The sequence below is a fragment of the Papio anubis genome, chromosome X (genome assembly GCF_008728515.1).
Source record: "Papio anubis isolate 15944 chromosome X, Panubis1.0, whole genome shotgun sequence".
NCBI classification, from domain to species: domain Eukaryota; kingdom Metazoa; phylum Chordata; class Mammalia; order Primates; family Cercopithecidae; genus Papio; species Papio anubis.
In genome coordinates, this window is record NC_044996.1 from 136287730 (window position 1) to 136314472 (window position 26743).

General features: G+C 46.3%; 1 protein-coding gene across 7 annotated transcripts in view; it reads right to left on the reverse strand.

Moving 5' to 3' along the window:
• Nucleotides 1-26743, reverse strand: part of TBL1X (transducin beta like 1 X-linked) — a 261662-nt gene that overhangs the window by 180443 nt on the left and 54476 nt on the right. The window contains exon 2 of one of the 7 annotated variants that reach the window (XM_021932418.2): nt 10549-10683. The exons of 5 other annotated variants lie outside the window; for them this stretch is intronic. The gene's annotated coding sequence lies outside the window, so the exon portion shown is untranslated. Of the gene's footprint in view, nt 1-10548; nt 13250-26743 lie in introns of those variants that run through there. One more of the 7 variants, XM_017953876.3, reaches the window with a different exon arrangement.

Genomic DNA, 26743 nt, shown 5'->3' on the forward strand with positions numbered 1-26743 from the left:
ACAATCAAGGCTTACAAGCCTTGAACTCTTGGGCTCAAACGATCCTCCCACCTCAGCCTCTGAAGTAGTAGGACTACAGATGTGCACCACCACACCTAGCTAATTTTTCATTTTTTTAATTTTTTGCAGAGATGGGATTTTGCTATTTGTCCAGGCTGGTCTCGAACTCCTGGCTTCAAACGATCCTTCTGCCTCAGTCCCCCAAAGTGCTGGGATTATAGGCATGAGCCACCACACCCAGCCAGGGTTCGAAATTTTTCAAACTATAAAAATGGGGTGATCAGCCTGGCCAACATGGCAAAACCCCGTCTCTACTAAAAATACAAAAATTAGCCTGGCGTGGTGGCGGGCACCTGTAATCCCAGCTACTAAGGAGGCTGAGGCAGGAGAATCGATTGAACCTGGGAGGCAGAGGTTGCAGTGAGCTGACATCGTGCCACTGCACTGCAGCCTTGGCCAAGAGGGCGAGACTCCATCTCAAAAAAATAAAAAATTAAAAAAAATTAAGGGGAAAATAACTACATAAACCTTGGATTTAACTAAGTTACTCCATTGCTTCACACCAGTCCCACTTTGCTACTACTTGCCTTCAACAAAATACCCAATTAAGTCAGTTTCTGTATTGAAATAAATATTGAGGCCAGTTACGGTGGCTCACGTCTGTAATCCCAGCACTTTGGGAGGTCAAGGCAGGCGGATCACCTGAGGTCAGGAGTTTGAGACCAGCCTGACCAACATGGAGAAACCCTGTCTCTACAAAAACATGGAGAAACCATATCTCTACAAAAAATTACAAAAAAATTAGCTGGGGGTGGTGGTGCATGCCTGTAATCCCAGCTACTCGGGAGGCTGAGGCAGGAGAATCGCTTGAACTCGGGAGGCAGAGGTTGCAGCGAGCAGAGATCGCACCATTGTACTCCAGCCTGGGCGACAAGAGCGAAACTCCGTCTCAAAAAAATAAAAATAAATAAATATTGAGTAAAATATTAAAATAAGCAAAATAAATACTGAAATAAATGTTTAATGTCGTTTAAGAAGAAAAAAAAATGCTACTCGCTTTGCATTTGTGCCATGCTGTCTAGTTAACAGCACACTTTTGCATGTCTGTCTGGAGTCTCCCAGCCACGTACGTGTGGGCAGGCATGAAGATCCCTCACCTCTGCACACTCGGGCAGGCCTGGCATTCTCCAGGGAACCCTGCACGCATCAAGCTGAAAACAGCCAGAATCTCCAGTGCAGCCCGCTTTCCACACACCATGGGGTCTCAGGCTCTTCGACTAGACACCTCACCAGAGTTTCACAGACCCCATGGGATAGTAATGCCTGTATTTCTGCTGATCTTGACTTGAGCAAACACATAATAATTAGTAGGAGCTTGGAATACTTTTAATTAATTCACAACAGCATTTACACACATTTCTTGGGATGCTGGGTGGAAGTATCTGTTGGAGTAATTTGCCCCAACTCCTTGCAAAACTCCCCCTGCCAGACCCTACCAGGATCTAAGTGGGGGCAGGGGTGGGGAGGGCAGGGAGATCTGTGATTGTTTTTTGTTTTCTTAATGAGTTTAAGCCTCAGTGACATCTGCAGAGAATGTTCTGTGTTCGGCTACTGTCTCTCAAGGGTGGTGGCCTGCTCCATATGTGGAGAGTAATCCCTCACCCCTGTTTCTTGGCTGTGTTAAGGGGCAAGGGTACATTGGTGTCATTTTTGATACTGGAATTTTTGATTTGTGTCGAATTTTCTGTCACCTGTCCCGATACTTGGCACAAAGAAGACTTTAGAGCTCAATCAAATCGGCAATTTAAAAACAATTGTCAACAGAGAGTCCCATACATGGTTTGGACAACATCCCTTATACCCAACACAGGAGAGCCATCAAGGGGCAGGAGCGGTCACCTGCATACCCCCAAGACAAAGGGCCACACTCTCACAGCTCTGCCTCCTCTTTCTCCTGGCCTCTCACAGGTGGGCTGGGATGCCCCACTCAGTTTGTGAGCCAGCAAGAGGGAGGAGGGGGGAGGAGGGAGAAGGAGGGGTGGGGGAAGGAGCCAAGTCTCTTCGAATCAGGAAAATACCCATCTGATTTCAAAGTCACCCGGCCTTCCTGCTACTCTGAAAAGTGAGACACACGCAGAGCTTGGACATGGCCAACTCAGGCCGACCTCCCCACAGAGATTCCTGGCCGGCTGATTTCCCGTTCCTTCCCCTCGACAACAGACTTACCCACAACACACTCACATGCACACCCAGAAGAGCCACAAAATCAAATCCAGGGAGGCACTGAGGGTGATCGGCAGGCACAGGCGGCCAGAATCCGCGCACACGGATTCGCATCCCATGCCCCCACTTTCTATGCCTCTGCTGCCTCTGTGGAAGCCCACCGTGCGTCTCAAGCTGTTCTCTCCTTGTTGGTCCGGAGGGATGGTAACGCCCACCCTTCCTCGCTCACAGGGATGAGTCCAGGGCAGGTGACATGAAGGTGTTTTGAAAACACACAGAGCAAACACAAACGTTCGGTATGGTGACACGTGGCAGGGGACAGGCCACGGGCTGGCACTCACTCCCACTGCGAGGCAATTCTTCCCTCTCTGCAGCACCCAGGGATCGAATGACTGAGCTGTCATGTGACAAGTGACAGCTTCTCCATACACTGCAGCGTCCGGGGAAATCGCACTCATTGCAATTCGGGGCTCTTGTGAACAACAAAAAATATACAGTCGTGGAGAATACAATCTGGTGCAGCGGATGCTTATGTTTTAACCACCTCTTGTGAGCCCTACCTAACAGGGTCCCAAGTTTCCCTCTGGGCAGTTTCCTTTCCCATTCTGCCTTACAAATAGCGCTGAGAGAAGTTACCATGCTGCGAATGCAACGCTGCCCGCTCCTGCTCCAGTCTCTTCCAAGCGCGAGGAGGGGCCAAGGCAGCGTGTTCACAAGCTCAGATCATGACGAAAATTTCCAAAGACAAGACATACTACCCACAGTTATCATGGTGGCCCCTCCTCCTTCAACTCTGATGCCCCCATTCTAAAAGAAAATGCTGGGGAAAGTGGAGCTACCGAAATGCTGTGGTTACATCTATCTATACGGTCCAGGAGTATCCAAGACAGCTGTGTTGCTGCCGGCGGTAATGGTGTTAGAATGGCTTCCAGGAGCAATTCATTTGGAAATAAATCATCCAGTGTCAGGACAGGGTGAGTGGGGCCAGACAAGCACAGCATGATAGGGGCAGCCTGAGGGTAGGAGAAGCACAGTTGGAAAGGATCAAAGCCAGAAGCCAGTCCGTGGAAAATTCTTCCGTAGAATTTTTATCACTTATCAAGTCATTTATCAATTTTTATCATCCATCAAATGCAATTACAGGCAAGTTTCCAAAATTTAACTAGGCAAAAGTTCATACTACCAGTAACCACTTGTAAATCGCTACAACAATGGCAATGACAAAACTGGACCCTAAACTCTCTTGCTGCTTCCTTACCTGAAAATGCTACTGCAAAACCACAGCAGAGGAAGAGACAGTTTATGAATATACAGATTTTTGTTAAAAAAAAAAAAAAAAAGAAAAGAAAAGAAAAGAAAGAAAGAAAAAAGAAAAAGATATGGAGGTGGATCAGGCAATTAATTCACATTTTCCCAGACCATGAAGTTTGTGATGGTTGTCAACTTTAAGAAAATTAGTAAGTAGTGACTCCAGGCCCCTTGAATCCTAGCGAGGGTCATTCCTGGTGGGAATATTGCCAAGTGAGGGGTGACCAAAAGGCTGCATGGCTTGTCCCCTGGTCCAACCTGGAGGTGGGCACATGGACCCCAACTCAACCAATTAGCTTACTATGCCTATGCACACACACTCACTTTCACACATACGTTGAATCTTGAACTACCAACACTAGAACAGAAATGTGTCTTAACTATCTTCTGCAGCTGTGATGGTGTCCAGGCCACCAGTGGCAGTCGTTCCTGCCATAGCGAATGTTGCTGCGTTCCCTGTTTTTTGTTTCTCATCTCTGCAAAGCTTCCTTGGTTCCTGCTGCTCCTGCATGACAGCCGCCCTGCCCTCCATCAGTTCCCACGGGCTCCAACAACTCTAATAAACCCTGTGAGCTTCAGTTAGCCAGAACCCATTTCTGCTGTTTGTTGTTGGCTAAATCCAATCTAACCATCCAGTGTTTCCATGTGCAAGGCACATACTTTTTTTTTTTGGTTTTTTTTTTTTTGGTCACTGGAGAAACAGAGCTGAGCTGGTCAACTCTAGCCCTGGTAGCATGAAGCCCAACATACTGGCTTTCCCACATTACGTACCTCACATTCGATGAATAAGAAATTCATGAACAAAAGGATTATATACCATATGGCTTTATGATCATTTGTGTCTACAATATTAAATTAGTACAATTAATTATAGTTAAATTCTGCCAAGCAACATTTTTGTGTTTTTGTATGGTTTGGTTATGTTTTTATATTGTCTGATTTGCAGGCTCCTTCTTTCCCCTGGTGAGTGAAATCTCTCTTTGTTCACTACTTAACGCCTCATAACAAAAAGTGAATTCTGACTTTTGTTTTCAATTAGAAAGCAGAGGTTGAGTTAGAAACTGGGGTAATATGAATACGGCATCCTTCTCTGATTATTGACAGAAAAAGCATTTTACAACCTTTAAAAGACAATAAAAGAGGATTTCACAAACAATATAGGATGCTGGACCAACTAACAGTAACATTTCCTGGGGCTTGTCACTAAATTGGACATTTTTCCAAAGAACATCCAAAGCACTAGTGAATACATAAGCATCTTATTTAAAACTATAGGAAAATATAATCCTGACCTAACCACTGAATTTAGACTTGTTTGTGATGGAAGACTCAGCCTTTTGTTAACTATTCATATAAAACATTTTGCTCTTCCTAAGTCAGCACATATTTGAAGGAAAGACCAACAATTGCCTTTGGCATCACTTCCCTCGGCTGCCCCAGCTCCGTGCTAACAAGCGCAGTTTAATTTAACTTCCCTTGTGAAATGGTTCACTTTATAAAGAGAAAAACAGGGCAGGAAGACTTCATCTCCAATGGAACAGCCACCGCCAGAGGTGGGCCTTTCCGGTTCACAATTTCTCTCTGGCTTGCCTTCCCCCTCGCCAGCTCACGGGGTTGGCCTCAAACAAATTTCAACACAGTTGAGGGGCATCAGAACACCTGTCTGGCTCTGGCCACATCCTCTGCAATAACCAGGCTCTGCATGCCTTGCTGCTGTGAGTCAGTTGCCACCTAGTGTATAACCTTTGTTAACTTGCACCCCATGCCTGCATCTTTGTCTTGGTAACCCACCTAGTACACTAGACCCCCTAGAACCTGAATCTTGGCTAGTGCATAAGTGTTCAGTGCTACCTCTGACAATGGGCAAGTGATGACGATGATGATGATTAGTTACTATTATCTCTGTCCCCACTGCGGATAGGGCCCACAACTTCATTTTAAACTGTAACACTTCTTGTGCCAAATTCTTCCTGCATTACAACTACCACCTACTGTGTACATACAGGTTATTCTGCACCTATTCTGGATATTCTGTTCTGCCTGCAACTATGAATGTCTTTTAAGACCCCATCTAGAGCCAAGTATGTTCTGTGGCACACTCCTGAGTCACTGGGTTAGTCTAGTTCCAAGTCTCAGCTGTACTGTCTAGTAGGGTTTGCATTTGGTGGGACATGCCCTGCCCACAACTTGATAATGAAGGGGTTGGAGGGGGAAGACGTAATAACCCAGTCTTCACCTGTTTGAGCTATGTGCCAGGCTCTGTGCCAGGTGCAGGACTACAAAGACAAGGATGGCGTGGGCCTGCTCATGACACAAAGAACAGTTTGGTGAGGAGACAGATATCTCAAAAGACTATCACAAAACAACCCAGAAGTGCTATAAAAAATATTCTCAGCATTTTACAGAACACTGATGAGTAGTACAAAGCCATCTGGGTGGGAAATGGGGCTGCCTGAGGAAGGTGATATCTGAGCCATGCCAAAAAATAAGTAGACTTTAGCCGTGAGGAGAAAAGGGGAGTAGGATCCATCACAGAATACCCCACACATTTATAACAGAAACTAAACTTTACCAAGTGCCCCTGCACCAAGATTTTGCCTATGTAATCTTATGTAATCTCATTGACCTCACACAACAACTTTATGGAGGAGATATGGTCAACTTCATTCTTCCGATTAGGAAACCAAGCAGGAAAAGGTTAACTTGACAAGGTGCCACAGCTGTGCAAAATGGTGGTGACACAATGCACCCTAATCTGAGTAACTCTCAGACCAACACAATTTCTATTGTACCTACGACCTTCATGGAACCACACTCTTGTGATAAAGGTCACAAGAAGCTCTTTGTGCATTTAATCAAGTATGCAATGTGCCTAGATGTTCCTTGTCATCCCCAAACACAATGTATCCTTTTCCTCATTTTGGCCACCAAAAGATTCACAAAGGGAACAGAAATCAAGACTGTCATCCCCTCCTCTCAATATCTCCCATCAGAGTAACCCTAACTCACCGCTTCTCAACCGTACTGTTATCTGAGCGCCACGTTCCCAGCAGCTTTTGCTGGCAAGGACAGCTAAGCCCTCCATCTGCTGCACTGCCTGAGGCCTTATCTTGTCCTGAGAGGAGGGGCCCCAGCAGGCTTCTCCCCAGCAGGTGCACATGCACTCTGGCACCCTGGCACTGGGTCATGCAACCTTTCCCCAGCTGCCTTTCCCTACCAAAGGCAAAGCATGCGGACTTCAGGCTCATCAGAGAACGGAAACACCCTCTGGGGCTCTGGACACAAGGCACCCTCAAACAAACATCACCCAGGAAACTGATACCGAAAACAGAGCTGGAACCTCCCCCTCACCCTTCGGTACAAGAAAAGCATTGAGCAAGAGATAGGATAGCAGTTTTACAAGTATGAGGCTAATCTGTTCACAAACAAAGCACCAAAGAGAAGATATCTGAAGGACATACAGTCTAAAGTTTCAGCAGAGGATGGGAGGCCGGACACGTCCTAATATTTCAACCGATGTGTCTTAGTTTAAGGATAGCACACATAAAAACTTTCCTTTTACCAAGTTTATCTTTGGTAAACTAATTTCCCAGTCGATGCCCTTGGAGAAATCTGTGTTAACTATGTCATAGCTCCCAATAATAAAGGACACCTGGGCAAACATGGCCCATGATATCCAAGGGAAATCTGAACCGCTTTTCTGCTATTGAGCAACATAAACCAGGCTGAAATTATTAAAATGGAGAGCAGCACGGTTACTACTAAGACCTGGGCTTTTGAAGACGGTGGAAAAAACCCAGACATTAAACCTAATGTCCAGTCCCATAATTGCTATTTTAACATTAATGGAACCTCCAGACATCAAGCACAGTGCAAACGTCCCAAGCAGTGAGCATTTCATAATGCTCACTGGAGTTGGCGCCCCCACCAGGCCCTCAACGCCAATGACCTGATCTCAGATGCACGCTGGTGCAGTCTGAGTCTGGTCACAGTCATAGAGTATCATGTTACTTCCAAAGCTTTCAACTCTGAAATTCTCATTTTGGCCCTCACTTCCCGCCACACCATTCCCCCTGCCTCGAGTGGCCTCACAACCCAGATCTGGCTCTCACCAAGGCCCCAGCCCACAACTCACTGCAGGCCACCCCTGCCTTCCCACCCAAACTAGGTCCTCAGGGCTATCAAGCCTAGGGTTGTCCTGTCCAACACAGCAGCCACTAGCCACACATGGCTATGTAAACTTAAATCAATGAGAAGCAAACATATGCCAATGCTCATATAGCAGCATTATCCACAACAGCCAAAAGGTGAAAGCCACCCACGTGTCCTCTGACAGATGAATGGATAAACAGAGTGTAGTCCATCCATACACTGGAATATTATACAGCTTTAAAAAGGAAGGAAATTCTGACACATGCCATGACATGGACGAAAATTGAGGACGTTGTGCCAAGCCAGACACAAAAGGACAAATACCATATGATCCCACATATAAGAGGTCCCTAGAGTGTCAAAATCATAGAGACAGAAAGTAGAACGGTGGTTGCTGGGGCTGTGGGGAGGGGAGAACAGGGAGTTTGTGTTTAATGGGGCAGTTTTCTGTTTGGTATGATGAAAAACTTCTGCAGATGGATCGTGGTGAGGATTGCACAATGTTATGAATATTTAATGCCATTGAACAGTGTACTTGGAAATGGTTATGATGGCAAATTCTGTTATATGTATTTTACCACAATAAAAAAACTTGGGGTAGGGGGTAGAGAGAGGAAACCTATCTGTAAGAGCAAATTTTTCAATATGCCCAAACAAGAATATTAGGACCTTTTAATTGCTCTTGTAGATCATGTAGATCACTCAAGACCACAGACGGCTCAAAGGTAAAAATCAAGATCCCTTTGGATCCCTCCCTGCCCAACGCATTGTGCTTTGCTCACAGTAAAAGCACTCAATGATACTGGCTACATGGCAACAAGTACCAAATGATCACATGAGAGGTCTTTGGTAATTCTGAAAGGAAATTAGTGGATTGACCTTACAGTAATTGCTTCAAGACTTAAAAAGAAGGATTGGTAACTTAACGGCCTCAAAATCTTTCTCGGCACATTCAAAATAAGAGAAAGCCTTTTGTAAATGCTTTGCACTTCTTGTCTCACCACTGGAAGAGGGATTAAAGCCACTGCCTTGGTGCAAGAGGAGAAAATGTCTCTATGATAAAAGTCAAATTAGCAGTATTTGACCTCCGGGTAATTTCACTCTGCAGCCCAGTTCCCCTTCTGCTGAGGTTAAATGCACAACAGTGGCCAGGAGACAGCCCATTTTAAGAGTAACATGTGTCTAGTCTTATCAGAATTAGCTCTGTTTTGATTTTATAGCTAAGTCAATGAGGCACTTGGATTCTGTGGAAATTACCTCATAATTATTACCTGTGCACAACAAATGTAACTTATTTAACTTTACAGGGCATTGCCAATAAGACATGAATACTACATGATAAAAGTGCTCAATTGTGGCCAAGCACAGTGGCTCACTCCTGTAATCCCAGCACTTTGGGAGGCCAAGGCAGGTAGATCATGAGGTCAAGAGATCGAGACCATCCTGGCCTACATGGTGTAACCTCGTCTCTACTAAAAAATACATAAATTAGCTGGGCATGGTGGCGTGCACCTGTAGTCCCAGCTACTCAGGAGGCTGAGGCAAGAGAATCGCTTGAACCCGGGAAGGGGAGGTTGCAGTGAGCCGAGATCGTGCCACTGCACTCCAGCCTGGTGACAGAGCAAGACTCCATCTTAAAAAAAAAAAAAAAAAATCCTGAATTCTGATGCTAGGGCAAACAAGAATTATCCAAGACACTTAAAATTCGATAGCTTTTTGTAATGGCCCAATAATAACGACTGTAATGCAGCAGCTTGTAAGGTGCTTTAAAAAACAGAAAGGATATGTACTGAGGTTATCACAGAAGACTGCCTATGCCTGTTTACTTCAAATGGCCAGAGTTCATTTGAAACACAGCACAACTGTGTGCTTCTAGTATTAAAATTCATGTGCTGCAGCCCACATTAGTGGATTCAGGCTGATCGATTTCAAACCATTCTGATGGCAAAGGGTGAATCATTCGAAAATGTCTTAGGAATATGATATAGGACCCAAAATGCTCATTCCCCACCTCTAGTTTCACCAATCCTCATACCAGCACTATCTATTGAAGGATGTCACTCTGATCCTCGTATGCCCACTAATCCCATTTTAAAAACTCACGCTACACACTCTTTTCAGAGTAATCAAGTAGAGAGGTAGTCCTACATACTCAACTTTAAAGACTAGGATGTTTATACCCAGACAAGTGAAATATAAAGGGCACTGTCCTTTAACATTAATTTTAACAAGACATCAGAGCCAGATTCGATCATGTGGATATAATTAAAGAGTGCAAGGTTATTTTCACAAAACCAGAAAGACTTCTCTGATAGAATTCATCGTCGCATCTTTAGAAGTTTGTGCTGACTCTCACATAAGGGGGGCTGCGTGTTCACAAACACACCCGAAGACTTTCACGATCAGGTATGCAGGGGAGACCTCAGGCCAGTGTGCACAGAAGGTAGAATTCGGACACATTTCCAGTTAAAACTCTGGAGGCAAACGTTTATTCCACTGCACACTCGCAAGCCTGGCTGCAAGCCACACACACTCTTCACCTCCATTTCCTTCCCTCTATAAACAGAACCACATCTGTGCACAATGATTTCGTTTCCTTACAGAGGACTGGAAGCTTCCTCCCTGTCTCTCAAATAATGACAAAAATAACATTACTCAGGCATGCACAGCAGGCAAAGCTTTCTTGACAATTAGGATTTCAGAGCTTCTTTTACAGGAAAAGGGAGTAAGAATTCAAGTGGGATGGCTTCTGGAAGCCTGGGTCTGCATAGATCCCAAGCTGTGAAAAGACAGAAGCCCATGTGTCTGGCCTCTTTTTTTTTTATTTTAAAAGAGTAATATAAAAAGAATAATAAAAGTACTTACTGTTGACCGGATGTTCACCAAGCTCTGTTCTAAGCACTTTAACATGAACCAGCTTTTAAAATAATTCCACTTACACAAGCTACCTCAAGTTGTGAAATTCAAAGAAGCAGGGAGTGGAATAGTGGTTGCCGGGAGCTGGAGGGAGGAGAAACAGGGAGGAGTTGCTCAGAGGGTACATTGTTTCCATCCTGCAAATGAAAAGAGTCCTGGAGATGCTGGACAACTGCAGCTGACAATGCCTACACTCAGAGAGGGGGGAAGACAGGAGATTGCATGTGGGATTTTTTTTTAACCAGAATTTGTAAAATACTCTAACAATATCCTATTAAGGGAGGTACCAACACCCGTCCCCAGTAAACACTGGCAGCCAAGAATCACACCAAGGGACTGACAGTTACCCCCAATCCTGAGTCCACTTTAGTGAAAAAGGAGAAAAGGAAAATACTCAACACTGTATTTTTTTTTATTAATTAGGGTATTAAGAACTGTTGAATTAGGCACTTAAATGGATATCTGGTATGTGAATCATATCTCTATAAACCTTTTTTTAAAAAAATCCCACAATAGCTAAGAATGGGTGCATCTTATATGTAAGTCACACTGAAATACGATGAGCACGAAAACAAATGTACACAGAAAGCACATAAAGAACCCTATATGAATAATAGGTGGCCACTAAATAACAACTGAATGTCAGTAAGTAAAAAATCACACTTAAATGATGAAAGAAATTCAGATGACAGGAGCCTCACAAACCCAGTTTTCTGAAAACCTTATTTATACTCATTAGGATGCCTGCACAGATGTTGCTGTTGATATGAAACAGACATTGTAGTCACAGTGAAAGGGAGAAAAATGGCTGTCCACCATTTTTCACCTCTGCATCTCTCTGGCTAGTCTTTAGTGGGATCAGACAGCAAAGCAGGAAAAGACAATTTGACAAAACACTGACCCAGCCTGCAGGCTCCTGGGAAACCCTTCTCTTCGCCTGCCTCCCTCCCTTGCTCCCGCATGATTCTGGGTTCCTCCCTCTGAGCTCAGCATTGCCCAAGCACTGGGCACGGCAAGCCAGTGCTTCACTGTCACTGCCCCTACCAGCTCCTGAGCTCCTGGAGCAAGGTCTCTCCAGAGTACAAGCATCCCTGGCTCTGCAGAGCCTTCATAGCACCTACGGGAGCCCAATTTAACCACAGCCCAAGTCAGTCCACCAGTTGCTTCCCCTTTCGAAGGAGCCCGGAGCAGCACACCCAGCAGAGGCAGTGTCCTGGTCTCCAGTTCTCATAACTCGATCATGCCGGCCTGGTAAGCTAGCATCCCTGACCTCCACATTTTCAAAACACTGCACAAATACCCACCATCACTGTGCCTTTCTTTACTTGGGGTCTGCTGTCTGCAATAGGTCCTTCTTTGCCTTGGAAATTGTCTTGCCTTCACTTCTCCCCAAAGCAGCAGCTGGGAATGTCTCAGGAGCATTTGAAAACTGCATTTAAGTTTCTCTTTCATGGAGGGTTTTCACTCAGAAGTAAACCAAAACTTTCCCAAAGGTCAAATATTTTCCTAAGTTATCTCCCTAACATCAGAACACTTCTTTGAACTGTAGCATTATGTTTATGGAATTTTGTGTAGACACAGGTAAGGACTAGAAGAAACGTTTTGAAAAAGTGGGGAGGGGGAGGAAGGAAGAGAATGTATGATGAAATTGGACAGTAGAGAAAACCAGGCCGAAGGGCGAGGAAAGCAAGCATTCACACACATCTTCAACATACAGTTGTGCTAGGAGTTCGCGCTCTAGTCTATGGGCTGAATTATGGGCTGTTCACACCTGATGCTGCTTTCAACTCCCTTCCTTTTACCTCTTACCCTCACAGTTTTTGTTAATAACAACTTTACTGAGACACAATTCACATACCATGAAATTCACTCTTTCAAAATGTACAATTCAGTGGTTTTTAATATATTCGGAGTTGTGCAACTGCTGTCTAATTCCAGAACATTTTCATCACTTCCAGAAGAAACTCTGTGCTGGCTGGCAGTCACCCCACACTGCCCGTCCCCAGCCCTGGCAAGCAGGAGCCCACTTTCTGCCTCTATGGGTTTTCCTGTTGTGGGCATTAGTCATGTTACATCCCCACTCCCAACTCATATGCTGAAGCCCTAAGCCCCAGGACCTCAGAATGTGACTGTTCATTTGGAGTTAGGGCCATTCAAGAGGTCATTAAGGTAAAACGAGGTCATTAGGATGGGCCCTGATCCAACAGGACTAGAGATGAGGACACAGACGCACAGAGGGATGACCTCGTTAGGACCCAGGGAGAAGACGGTGTCTACAAGCCCAGGAGAGAGGCCTAGGGAGGAACCAACCCTGTCGACCCCTCGATCTGGGACTTAGAACCTCCAGGACTGTGGGAGAATTACTGGCTGCTGTTTAAGCCGCCTGGCACGTGGTGCTGCGTTAGGGCAGCCCAGGAGACTAAGGCAAGCCCGCGGGCTCAGTGCCAGGACCGTGGGAGGCGTGGGAATGCTGAGCAAAAGGATTCCCTCTTCAATTCCTGGAGAGAGAGGAGAAGAAGTGAGGCTCATGGGCTTGCCCCCTAACCGCTGAGTCCCAACCCTTTGTCCCTTATTAAAAGTGTTTAATGAGTTTGGATAGAATTCCTCTAGGGTAAAAATGCTTCACCCCCAATGTTAAGATACAGAATTGTAATTTTACCCTCCCTCAACCCTCCCTTACAAATCAATTAACGCTCAGATGTCCAGGGTGGGACAGAAATCCATTAACTGACATAAAAGAAATGCAGCCTTTGCTTCCTGGGGCAGGGCCTCCCAGTGCAGGCTTGGACAGAGATCCACATACAGACTGAATGTCCACCCACAGCTCCAGAAGCATGTGCGCAGCTCAGGAGGCTACCGCACGAACCTTTCAGCATGGCCAGGGATCTACTTCTCCTCTCCTCCCACTCCACAGACAGCACTTATTTTAAAAGACAGGGTGTGAGAGCTCTCACCCCGGCGCAGTGGCTCACACCTGTAATCCCAACACCTTGGGAGGCCAAGGGGGGTGTGGATCATTTAAGGTCAGGAGTTCGAGACCAGCCTGGCCAACGTGGTGAAACCCCGTCTCTACTAAAAATATAAAAATTAGCTGGGCAGTAGTGGTGCGCACCTGTAATCCCAGCTACTCGGGGGACTGAGGCAGGAGAATCACTTGAACCCGGGAGGTGGAGGTTGCGGTGAGCTGAGATAGCACCACTGCACTCCAGTCTGGGCGACAGAGTGAGACCATGTCTCAAAAAGAAGAAAATAAGAGACAGGCTCTCATTATGTTGCCCAGGCTGATCTCGAACTCCTGGACTCAAGGGATCCTCCCACCTCGGCCTCCCACAGTGCTGGTATTACAGACATGGCCACAGCACCCAGCAGAGATCTACTCTTCTTAAATAAGTGAAGATGCTTATTATTTTGTGTCTTTTTTGTTGTCGTCGTTCTTTATTTTCTCTCAATTATTCTGAATGTACAAAATATTTGTGGTATTCAAGGATCAGGTAACAGCTTTACAAACCAGAAATGAGAGATTATTGACATTTAATCAACCAAGAAATATTTATGAAATACAAGGCAAAAAATCCCCACCACCAACACACACCAACACATACCAACACACACACAGACACCAACACACACACACCCTCCAGGTTCTTAGTTCAAAAAAGTACCTAGAAATAAGGAAAAATGTAAATTGTTCTGACGCATGCAAAGTTCATCGTGTCATGAATGAAAGAACTCTCCCTCTCCCCTCCTTCTCTCCCTGTCTCTCTCTCCCTGACTCATTTACTGTGTGAGTTTCTTAAATTCATGTTAGGGAATGCAGGGAATTTAAGCACTAAGCATACCCATCTCCCACTAACTCCACCCTCCCACCCAGGCCTCCCCCTTTTTAACACTCCCCACCTCTGCACAAAAGGTCCTGATCCTTCTCTATTCAGTTGCATTCTCTTAATGCAATGCACCCGGCACAAGCACACATCCCGCTCAAGGGTTAGCTGCTGACGGAGGGGCGGGGCTTTACCAGCGGCAGATAAGATGCTTTGGCAGGGAGCCTCTTTGCAGCCTCACACGTGATGCTCGGTCCATTTTTTTAAAGGGGGAGGACTACGTTTCATTGAACACATCTAAAAATGTAATGGGGGGAGGGAGGAATTAAGGCCAATGGGTAAAACGTACCATTTAAAAGTATATGTATTCTAGGGAAAAAATCCAGAAACATTTTCTTTCCGTTATATTTTAAGATTTCTTGGGTTGACTTCAACACAGATAAATGAACATTTGTGATGAAAAGATAAGTATAGTTTCTTAAAATTGAGAAGTCAAGGGGATTTTCTCACCTTATTTTAAAAGAAACATGTAAATATTTTAGCGGAAGTAGAGAGGAAAAAGGAAACATGCAGGGCTTTTTTAAAAGAGCACCTTTTTTTTTTACAGCTTTTAAAGCCACAGATAATTTGAGAACATAAAAATGTGTGACATGGTTTGTTCATTAAAAAGTAAGTGCCAGTATAAATTGAATTTTAAACTATCATTTAGCCAGACAGTAATTTCAAATTTAATAACTAAATTGATTTTAATTGCTTTTAAATGGTCCTGGCAAAATCTGAGAAAGCTCTTCATTTCTACCAATTCATTAGAAGCAGGCAAACTTGAATACAGAAGGAAAAAATCAAATCATTATAATTAAACAAAATTTTCTGTACTCAGTATCCTCTCCAATGTCAAGGAGACCCAGGAGCTACTGACTCTAACAAAAGCAAAGGGGACAGATGGGAGAATGGACCCCCTCGTGACATTAAAATACCACCTGGCTTATAAATGCACGTTCTTTTTGGAAGACATCAACAATAAAAGGTCTCTCCTGTTCGTTTTTTTAAATCGCCTTTTTAGGTCTTCTAAAACTAGAGGAGCTCATAAGTGCTTTCCCCACATTCATCAGGTATTCTATTCTTTTGTGGGTTTTCTTTACTCCACAACTCAGCGTTATTTCTAGATATTAACCCATTACCCTATGCATCTGCCATGGAGGTCTCTTTCTCTCTCTCTCTCTCTCTCTCTCTCTCTCCCCCCCCCCCCCCTTTCAGACAGCGTCTTGCTCTGTGGTCCAGGCTGGAGTGCCATGGTGCAATCATGGCTCACTGCAGCCTCAACCTCCCGGGCTCCCGCCTCAGCCTCCTGAGTAGCTGGGACCACAGGAGTGCACCACCATACCCGGTCTTTTTTTTTTTTTTTTTTTTTTGGTAGAGACAGGGTCTCCTTATGCTGCCCAGGCCGGTCTCCAACTCTTGGCCTCAAGCGATCCTTCCACCTTGACATTCCACAGCGCTGGGATTACAGGCATGAGTCACTGCACCCGACCATGCCATGGAGGTTTCACTGAAGTTTTTACCCTGAGCCTCATGACCCCCATGTCTACATTATTCTTACTCCCAAACGACATCACAAACAAGGCACACAGCTGCTGAAGGCCTTTTGGGCCTGGAAACCAGTCTTTACCTGGCTATGCCATGCCCAGTGTGGCAGGCACCTGGCAGGTGTCCATAGTGCCTTCCTACACCCACATCCGGGGTCTGAATGCATTCCACACAATGTCTGCGACCCCTCCTTTAGCATGTCTGAAATTCAGCGTTCCAGGCAACTGCGGAGATGAAGCCATCATCCCTCAGGACTGCCTTTAACTCATGGATCCAAGAAAACTGTGGCAACCACAACGACCAGAGATGACAGAGGACCGGCAAGCGAGTAAACATCTTGGACCTTGAGGGCCATGCCATCTTGGCTGCAACCCACCCAAGTCTGCCCTGGTGGCACGCTAAAGCAGCCACAGAGGACACAGAAAACAATGGGCACGGCTATGTCCCAATAAAGCTGGATTTTCAAATATGAGCTGTGGTTCACACAGACCTAGAGCCTGATCAAAACGTTACCATAGGCACTTCCTTTGTGATTTAATTTTAACAAGCCATATGCTAATTTTGAAATTGTTTTCCAAAAAACCCAAACAAAGCAGGAAAAAAAATTGGAAAACTTTTCCACTCCCGTATTTTTCAGTGCTGGTTTCCAGAACAGCCAACAACAGGTGGGATAGAACTTGGTGTCGCAGATGCAGCAATGTGTGGCCAAGATCCCCCTTCAGGGCTTCCCCCGGATCTCCAATTGCCACCCTCACCCAAAGCCAGGCCCCAGTGAATGGGCAATGTGGACCTTTACAAAGGCCTGGGCCCCTTGACTTGGGTCAGGACAAGCCCAGACCCAGAGCACCCCTGGGTTCAGCTAAAGACTCTTGTGATCCCGCCCCAGCCCACTCCTCCCAATCCCCAAAGCAGCATCCCCCCCATCCCCCCAGCTCCTGCACTCCCCAGGCTCTGATCCTGAGCCTCTCTCCCAAGATCCTCAGCACTGTGGCTTCCCAGGAAACCCATGTGCAGCTGTGGGTCACCTGCCCAGGGGCCCAGAGTGGGAACTAGGCAAAGAGGCTGGGGATCTCTGGAAAGGCAGGCCCGGGTACCACACTGAACTGTCCCTCTTCATCTGAGAGTCGTTTCTAATTCAGAGACACTTCCTTCCAAACGCCAATGCCTCACACTCTCTTCATGTTCAGGACCTCGGGAGAAATCCTCGCTCTTTAAATGGGAAGTGAAGTTACCTGTGTTCCTAAGACCCCCTGCATGTAGGACAATTCCTTGGAAATGAACTGAGCTGCAAATATCCTGACATAGGCTATAACACGGGAGAACCTCAGGGACATTATGCTAAGTGAAAAAAGCCAGACACAAAAGGACAAACACAGCATGACTCTACTGACATGAGGCACCTCAGACTAGTCAAATCCACAGACACAGAAAATAGAACAGTGGGTGCCAGGGGCTGCGGGGGAAGGAGGAATGGGGAGTTACTGTTTCATGGGGACAGGGTTTCAGGATGGGATAATGAAAAAGTTCTGAGACTGGGCATGGTGGCTGCCACCTGTAATCCCAACACTTTGGGAGGCAGGAGTGGGTGGAACGTTTGAGGCCAGGAGTTTGATGCCAGCCTGGGCAACCTAAGGAGACCACGTCGCTACAGGAAAGTTAAAAGATTAGCCGGGCATGGTGATGCGCACCTGTGGTCCCAGCTACTTGGGAGGCTGACATAGGAGGATCGTTAAGACTGTAGGGAGCCATGATGCACTCTGGCCTGGGCAACAGAGCAAGACCCTGCTCCACTCCCCCGCCAACAAAAAGAAAAAGTTTTGGAGTTATGAATGGCAGTGATGGCGGTGGAACACCATGAATACGAGATCCCAGCACCTCAGTGCTCATAGATAAACAAACTCAGTCACTCACACGTTGTCAGTGGCTGCTTCTGCCGTACAACACCCAGAGACTACAGGGCTCTAAAACCACAAAGTACTGATTATCTGGCCATCGCCAACAACAGGTTTACTGACCCCTAACAAAAACAAACCAAAACATGGGGCGGAGCAAGACAGCAGAAGAGAAGGTTCCACTGATCGACCCCCACCCCAAGGACACCAATTTAACAACTACACACACACACACAAATAAATAAACCAAAATATCCCAAACCTTTTTTTAAATGCACATTTAGGGTCAGGGCCTAAATACGGCTTAGAGAGATTATGGTGAATCACTTAAAAAAAGGTCGTACTACAATAAGTACAACAGAGACGAGACCCCTATAGTAATTTTCCCCAAAGGAATCTGTAGGGCAAACCTGCCTCTTGTCCTTCTCCCTTGATAGTCCCTCTCCCATACTGGAAATAAACTCCAGTAACAAGTAGAGACGGCTGGCTTCTCCCCCAAGGCGATGTTGAGTCACTGAGTGCAGCTAGTCACTCCTCACACTGCGGCCTCTCTGGGTCCACTCCACACCAACAAGGGCAAGGGAAGCAAAGGTCTTGGGGGTTGGACAGGTCGGGACCTCCTTTCTCCTGTGCGATCCACGGCGATCCTCCTTTCCTCTGTGTGATCTCCCTGCCCACGCCTGGCTCATCGCAAATCCCACACAGTCTCCAAGCCTCAGCTTCCCAATGGTTCCATGTGGCGGGGCCTTTCTAAATGCACAGGGAAGGGCTGCTCCCCATCACGATTCCCATGACTGGGGACTCCCCCTTTGGTGTGTCTGCGGCTGCTTTCCAGTATCTGCCTCCCCGCAAGTCTATCCAACTCCAGGAGGGCAGAAAGCAACTTTCCCCAACGCGACTACCTCCGAGCATGGGCCCGCACAGAGGAAGCTGCCGACACACGCTTACAGAATATTCTACGAAATTCAAAAGTCAGTGGCCACAAATGGAGTTTTAGTGGAATACAGCCACATTTGTTTATTTATACAATGTGCAGGGCTGCCTTCTCACAATGTGGCTGAGTTGCAGAGGTGAATAGTTGCCAAGACTGGCACCCAAAGCCTAAAATCCATACTCTCTGGTCCCTTACAGAAAAAGAGTACCCACCTTGCTGTAGAAGACAGACCACAGGGCTTAGAACCGGAAAATTACATCTTGGCACAAGCTCTGCCTCCCACGGACCCCGGGCAAGTCGTTTCGTCTCCACTTCTCCGAAAGGAAAAGACCACACCAGACTCATCAACATCTCTCTCAACTTAACACTCCAGTTCACTCTCAGATCAGCTCAGAGAGGACTTGAGAGCAGAATGCCAAAAACACAGGCTTCATCTAGAAAAGATCACGTGCAATCTATTCTGCTCGTTTAGGTGACAGGCAAATTTTATCTGCTTTTGAACTCATCTCCACCTCCAGCCCCAAAATAAGTAAGGAGGAATTCAGTAAAGCTCAGAGAGCCAGACTTCACTGACTCAACCAGGTATTACAAAGAGGCCGTGTTTTTGTTCCTGTTTTTGTTTTCTCTCTCTCCCTCGCTGTCTGTCTCTCTCTCCCCGCCGCCCATCTCTCTCTCACACACACACTCACACACATACACACATGCACAGACATTCTCACACACACCCCTTCATCCTGAACTATAGGTGCAGCTGCACCCATTAGTCTTACTTCTGACACAGGAAGAAACAGGACTAGAAACAAAAATGAGGCAGGAATGTTCCCAGACACAAGAATACCACTAGATGCTTCAGCACTCAAGTCTTTCAGGCAAAAAGAGGAAAACCACATCGAAGGTATCTAACACTCCTTATACTAGTATTAGGGATTTTTTTTTAACACAAAATCTCTTTCGGAAAAAATTATTTTCTCTGCACAATAAAGAGAGGAAAGTGCCTGTCCAAAAATGTAATTCACATAAACATTTAAATGCTGGCCAAGTTGGTATTGTTTTATGTGTCACATATGCTTAAATACCAATGCACATTTATATTACAGCTGAAGTGAGTTATTTCCTCCTGCTCATAATCAGTTCTTAAACAGTACAGAATCAAAGGTAAAACAACACTCAGGAGACTACGTAATTTTTCCATTCAAATTTGGATAATTTCTTTTAAAAAAGCAAATCTCTATCATGTAAATCTCAGCAAAAATGTCTCCTTATTAAGCAATTATAGACCATTTGGATACTCCAGGGAAGGTCTAATAACATCTTAGTATGTGGCTCCCAGTGTTCCTGCGGTATTTGCTATTACAAGTTAGAGTTATGTGTTCACTTCTCTTATGGAGAAATTTGTCCAAATACCTAGGAATGTGAGATCAAAAAATAAAAATAAAAGCATACAGTCTATTCAGCTATTAGGTATACTACTTTAAATATTCAAAACAAGTAAGTGTGACTCTGACCTCAAGTCTAATGGGAATTTGGAAGGAGAACAAAAATAGCTGTCCTCTTAAGACTGCCTACAGGGGACCTATGGTGTTCCGGGTTTCCATGGAAGGTGTGTGGAAAGAGGAAATTTCTCACCACTGAGGGAAATCAAGAATCCCAATAAATCCCACTGTCTTGTCTGGAATTGACTCCCGTCTCTCCAGCTCCTGGACCACACCCTGGTCCAAGGAGCCATCATCCCTCTGGAATTACTAATGGGCTCCAACAGCCAACCCACTTCCCTTGCCAACTCCCTCCAAGGCCAGGTGATTGCTGGAGCCCAGGAGTTCAAGACCAGCCTGAGCAACATACCAAGACCTCATCTCCACCAAAAATACAAAAATTAGCTGGGCATGGTGGCATGTGCCTGTAGTCCAAGCTACTTGATAGACTGAGGCAGGAGGATCGCTTGAGCCCAGGAGATCGAGGCTACAGTGAGTCATGATCGTGCCACTGCACTCTAGCCTGGGGGACAGAGTGAAACCCCGTCTCAAAACAAAAGGAAAAAAAAAAAGGTTTAGAAAGCACACATCAAAGAACTGAAAGCAGGATCTTAAGGAAATATTTGTGCAGGCAAGTTTGTAGCAGCATTATCCACAACAGTACGAAGTTGGAAGCAACCCAGGTATCCATCTACAGTTACAGGAATAAAGTGACCTATCCATACAATGGAACAGCACTCAGCCTTAAAAAAAAAAAAAAAGACATTCTGACACATGCTACCATGTGGACGAACCTGGAGGACACTACGCTGAGTGAAATAAGCCGGTCACAAAACGACACATACTGTAGGATTCCACTTGTCTGAGGTCCCAGAGCTGTGAAGCGCACAGAAACAGAAAGTTGGTGGGTGCTAGGGGCTGGGAATGGGGAAATGAGTGGCCAGTTACGTATGGAGTTTCAGGACTACGAGACAAAAGGAGTTCTGGAGGTTGGCTGCGCAAGAGTGTGAATGTGCTTGCTGTTACTGAACTGTACACTTAAAAATGGTTAAAATAGGCCGGGCACAGTGGCTCATGCCTGTAATCCCAGCACTTTGGGAGGCCAAGGCGGGCGGATCACCTGAGGTCAGGAGTTTGAGACCAGCCTGGCCAACATGGTGAAACCCCGTCTCTACTGAAAATACAAAAATTAGCTGGGTGTGGTGGCACATGCGTGTAATCCCAGCTACTCAGGAGGCTGAGGCAGGAGAATTGCTTGAACCTGGGAGGTGGAGGTTGCAGTGAGTCAAGATCGTGCCACTGTACTCCAGCCTGGGCAACAGAGTGAGACTCTGTCTTTAAAAAAAAAAAAAAAAAAAAGTTTAAAATGACAAAATTTTATATTACATGTATTTTACCAATAGAAAGAAAAGAAAAAAGCACTATTCAACAAATCATGTTTTTGATATTTTGACAACTGCACTTTTAATCCCTTCCTTTGTGATTCTACTTTTACTTTAGAATGTGATTCTGAGACCTCTGCGGCTTCACTCGATGACTACAGAGAGCCACGCATACAGACAGAAAGGTTAAGGACGCTGATGTAAGGCAAGGGGGCCAATAAAGGCACACGACCCTTTGAGTCTCAGGTACAAGGAGTTTGCGCTTACTTCTCCTCAAGGGTGGGGCTGGGGGAGCCTCGCTGAAGTCTCTGTCCCCACACTGTGCTGAGCCACTGGTGTTTTGAGAGAGTCTTGAGCATCAAGATAAAGGAGGCACTAGAGCAGAGAAAGACAGGACCCTGCCAAGTGTGGGTGACATGGCCCAGTGTGGCCTGGGGTGGGTGACATGACGCAGTGTGAGTGGCGTGGCCTCATATGGTCCAGTGCGGGTGACCTGGCCCACTGTGGCCCGGTGTGGGTAATGCTGCCCAGGGAAAGGGGGACCCCAGGTCACAGCACCAGTTGCTGTTGCTCGAAAGGCAGGGAGAGAGGGGCTGGATAGACTCTGGGGGTTCACAGTTCCGAGTTCCCAGGTGCCCTGGGAAGAGTGCTTCTTTCAAGTGGGGGCAGAGGCCAGACGGCATGCAGTGAAGGGCGAAAGGGTGACAGCTGAAAGGAGCGGAGTCTTTCTTTGAAGAATGGTGACGAGGGAGAAAAGTCAAAGCAGGGCAATCAGCTACTGGACTTGGGGTTTGGGCTTTTTTTTTAAAAACATAATGCTTTGTTTGTGTTTTCAGCGCTAAAGACAAGTGGAGAGTGTGTAGAGACTGAAGAATAGAAGACAGAGGTGAGAGAGATTTTCTTCCCATACAAAGCCTACAGTTTTTACTAAATCCCAAACCACAAGAACTCTTGCTGACCTCACAAAATTAAACCCACGTTGTCAACATGTTCAGAAAACCTTGTGCACAGATGGAAACTTTCAGATGGTCTTTTCCTTTCCCATGGGGACATGTCAACAGAGCCGCTGGGGATGGAGAGCCTGATAAGAGCCTCCATTCAAAGGTGGGAGCCTGAGAAAGTGAGTTCGACCGAGGCAGGAGGGACAAGGCATTTCTGCTGCAGAGAAGTGGGGACAATGAACTCCACTACCACTGCTTCTCCTTAGAGCTGGCTTTCCTTCACTAATTAACGAAGATCTCTAGAGCATCCAAACAAGAAGAAAAACCACACAGTCCCAACCCTGCTGGCGTTTACATAGTTATAATGAGAAACACACAGGGCTGGAATCCAGCACACCAAGTTCTCGGGTGTGGGATACGTGAGCACCGGCCCTGTTCTCCTCCGCCAGTGCTCAGCCCTGGTCTTCAGAGAACTCCTCCCACCTGCTACGGTCAGCCTTCCCCAAGCCAGGGGGCCTGTAGGTTTCGCTTCCGGAACCAGCCCACTGGGATCATCTGCGAGCCCTCATCCTTACTTCTCACTCAGGGACCAGACAGTCTCATGGGCTAACCTGCTCTGTCCAAGACATCTCCCCATATGGAGCTATTGAAATACATATTTAGGCTGGGTGCTGTGGCTCAACACCTGTAATCCCAGCACTTTGGGAGGCCAAGGTGGAAGCACTGCTTGAGACTAAGAGTTTGAGACCAGCCTGGGCAACATGGTGAGACTCCATCTCTACAAAAGTTAAAAAATTAGCTGGGCAAGGTAGCTCACTCCTGTGGCCCCAGCTACTTGGGACGCTGAAGTGGGAGGATCACTTGAGCCCAAGATGTCAAGGCTGCAGTGAGCCGTGATCGCGACCCTGCACTTCAGCCTGGGCGACAAAGCGAGACGCCATCTCATGGGGGGAGAAAAAAAAAAAGAAAAGAAGAAAGACAAAAATATACATTTAAAAGGAATAAAATTGAAAATTCAATTCCTCTGTTACATGAGCCTCATTTCAGGTGCTTCATAGCCAGATATGGCTACCAGACTATACAGAAAGTTCCACTGGGCATGTAGTCCTTTTTAGTCTGCTCTGACTTAACCAATTAAAGCTTTGGTTTTCAGGGTTTTTGGTTGCTTGCTTTTGGTAGTTCAAACTATAACTGACCCTTGAACAACATGGATTTTTTTCAATAAATACAATCGGCCGTCCTTATGGGCAGGTTCCGCATTCACAACCAAATGCAGATGGAAAATACAGTATCTGGGGATGCAAAACCCACAGACACAGAGGGCTGACTTTTCGTATCAGCAGGTTTTGTAGAGTGGACTGCAGGATTTGAGTGTGCACGCATTTGGGTATCCGCAGGAGGTCCTGGAACCAATCCGCCAAGGATACCAAGCGATGACTGTAATGAGTTCAAATAAGTTCTTAAACAGAAGGCCTTGACTCAAGTACACTAAAGGAGGCTACTCTGATTCTAGGCAGGGGTCATGGGAGGAGAGAGGTTGGCCCTGGCCAGCAGTCTCCCCACCCCCAAGCACGCATTCTCTGCTCCCCAATGTACAATCTGAAAGCCTGGGTCAGTTCCTGCATCCACCAGACCCACCACCTCTGGCTTTCCCTGCTCCCTTAGAACACCAAGACCTTCACATTAGTCATCTCTAGGCAAAACTTTTAAGAGAAATCATCTTCCTTTCTGCTCCAAAGGTTCCACGTTTACGACCTTCCCATCTGTTCTGCTCCTTTTCCAAGGTTAAACCCTCTAAATTTCCCTCCTGCAAAAAATAAGCCCCCTCCCCTCATTCTTTATCTCTTGAACTTCATTTTTGTTCCCCTTAGAAACAGGGTCTCCCTCCATCACCCAGGCTGGTGCGCAGTGGCACAACTGCAGCTCACTGCATCCTCCAGCTCCTGGGGTCAAGTAATCCTCCCACCTCAGCCTCCCGAGTAGCTGGGATTACAGGTGCGTGCTACCATGTCCAGCTAATTTTTGTAGTTTTTGTAAAAACAGGGTCTCTCTATGCTGCTGCTACCCAGGCTGGTCTCCGACTCCTGGGCTCGAGCAATCCTCCTAACTTGGCCTCCCAAAGTGCTGGGATTACAGGCATGAGCCACCACGCCTGGCCCTCTAGAACCTGTTTAACTCAACCACAAGTCTCCCCTAGTGTAAAAAAATTCTTCCCCCACACCAGCTTCCCTGTCAAGTGCTGTTCTACGTCTCCCCTTATCTGCAAGGAGGACCACTCCAAGGAGAGGTGTATCCCCAATACCACCATCTTTTTTTTTTTTTTTTTTTTTTTTTTTTTTTTTTTTTTGAGGCCGAGGAGTCTAAGCTCTGTCGCCCAGGCTGGGTGCAGTGGCGGGATCTCAGCTCACTGCAAATAAGCCTCCTGGAGTTCTGCATGCCATTCTCCTGCCTCAGCCTCCCAGTGGCTGGGACTACAGGCAGCCAGCCACCTGCATGACTAGTTTTGTATTTTGGCAGTGGGAGGTTTCACCCGTGTTAGCCAGGATGGTCTGATCACCTCCTGACCTGCGTGATCCATGCGTCACCGGCCGCTAAAGTGCTGGGATTACAGGGTTGAGCAACCGCGCCCGGCCTTACCACCATCTTTTTAGCCACTATCCCATTTATTCCATCTTCAGCCAGCTGCAGATGCACTGCCCCTACCCTGGAAGCCAGCGTGGATACTATGGCCTCTATGTGCCAAGGACACCTCTGCAGCCCTGATAACTAGGTCTCCCCTCGCCTCTCCTGTCAATCTCTGCTCACTCTTCAGGATCTCTTAGGGGCACACCCTTCCAAGAACTCCTCCTCCCATCTCCCTGGCCTCTAGCCCCAGGCCATCTCATCAGCTCTCAGCCCCATTTCAAATTCCTATCTCCAGAGCTCCCTTTTTACACCTCTGCCTTGTGTCTTCCAACTAGACCACAGTCCCTGCGGGGGAGGGGGGGGGTCAAAGATCTGTGCTACTTATTCTGGTAAAGGAGGTGCTTGGTAAACAACCGCTAAATCCAGCACCGAAGTTCTAGAATGTAAGTGTGATTTGCCTCCTTTGGGTTTTCCATGCACATATTCCAGTTTGTGGCTACATAAAAGGAAGGTGCAGGGAGAGGAATATTTAGAGCAGCAAGTAATGGAAACCAGGGGCAGATGAAATCGTTCAATGGTGAAGGAAGATTACAGTAATCAGCCCCACCCACAACTCCAGAACACTCATTGAAGAACACCTTCCTGTAAGCTCTGCTCCTACCAAGAAACACTCCAGGCCAAGGAGATCAAAGGGCCACATGCCCATCTCCTCAAAGTTATTTTTAGATCTTGTCAGAGTAGGACGGGAGAAATGAGAGATTTCCCACTCCACAATTATTCTGGCAGCTTTTAAAGTAGGTTAGCATGAAAAATCATCTGGGCTGTCACGGCTGCTTTTGAATTCTAGCTAATTTTTATCCCCGTTCCTCCAACCCCCTCTGCTTGCCACTCCCCCAGCAGCAGAGGTACATGCCTGCAGCTGAATGCCTGGAGAAGTCAACAAAGAAAACGCGGAAAGGCAAACCAAGGAGGAAAGGCAAACCAAGGAAGCCGCTTCCCAAAGACACCAGAGCCACTGTAAAAAAGATCCTGCCTGCCTACTTCATGTCTCAAAAAGAAAACATGTTGAGAGAAGAAATTTTGAAATGCGAGTGGTCTCTAGATTACAAATGGGATACAGCCCAAGTCTTTTGTTACTTCCTCAGAAATGTTTTTCTCCTAGAAACTATGCTGTAAAAAATAGGGTCAAATTCCCAACTAGCCTAGAAAGGCTTTTTAAAGCCCACAACATAAATGAAATGCACATTTGCCATGAAAAATATACAAGTAGGCCGGGCCCAGTGGCTTACACCTGTAATCCAAGCACTTTGGGACAATGCAGTGGGAGGATCACCAAGCCCAGGACTTCGAGGCTGCAGTGAACTATGATTGCACCACTGTACTCCCGCCTAGACACCAGGGCAAGACTCTGTCTCTAAAAAAATTAAAATGAAATAATAAAAATACATGTGTGTGTGTGTATATATATATATGTAGTATACCATATGGTG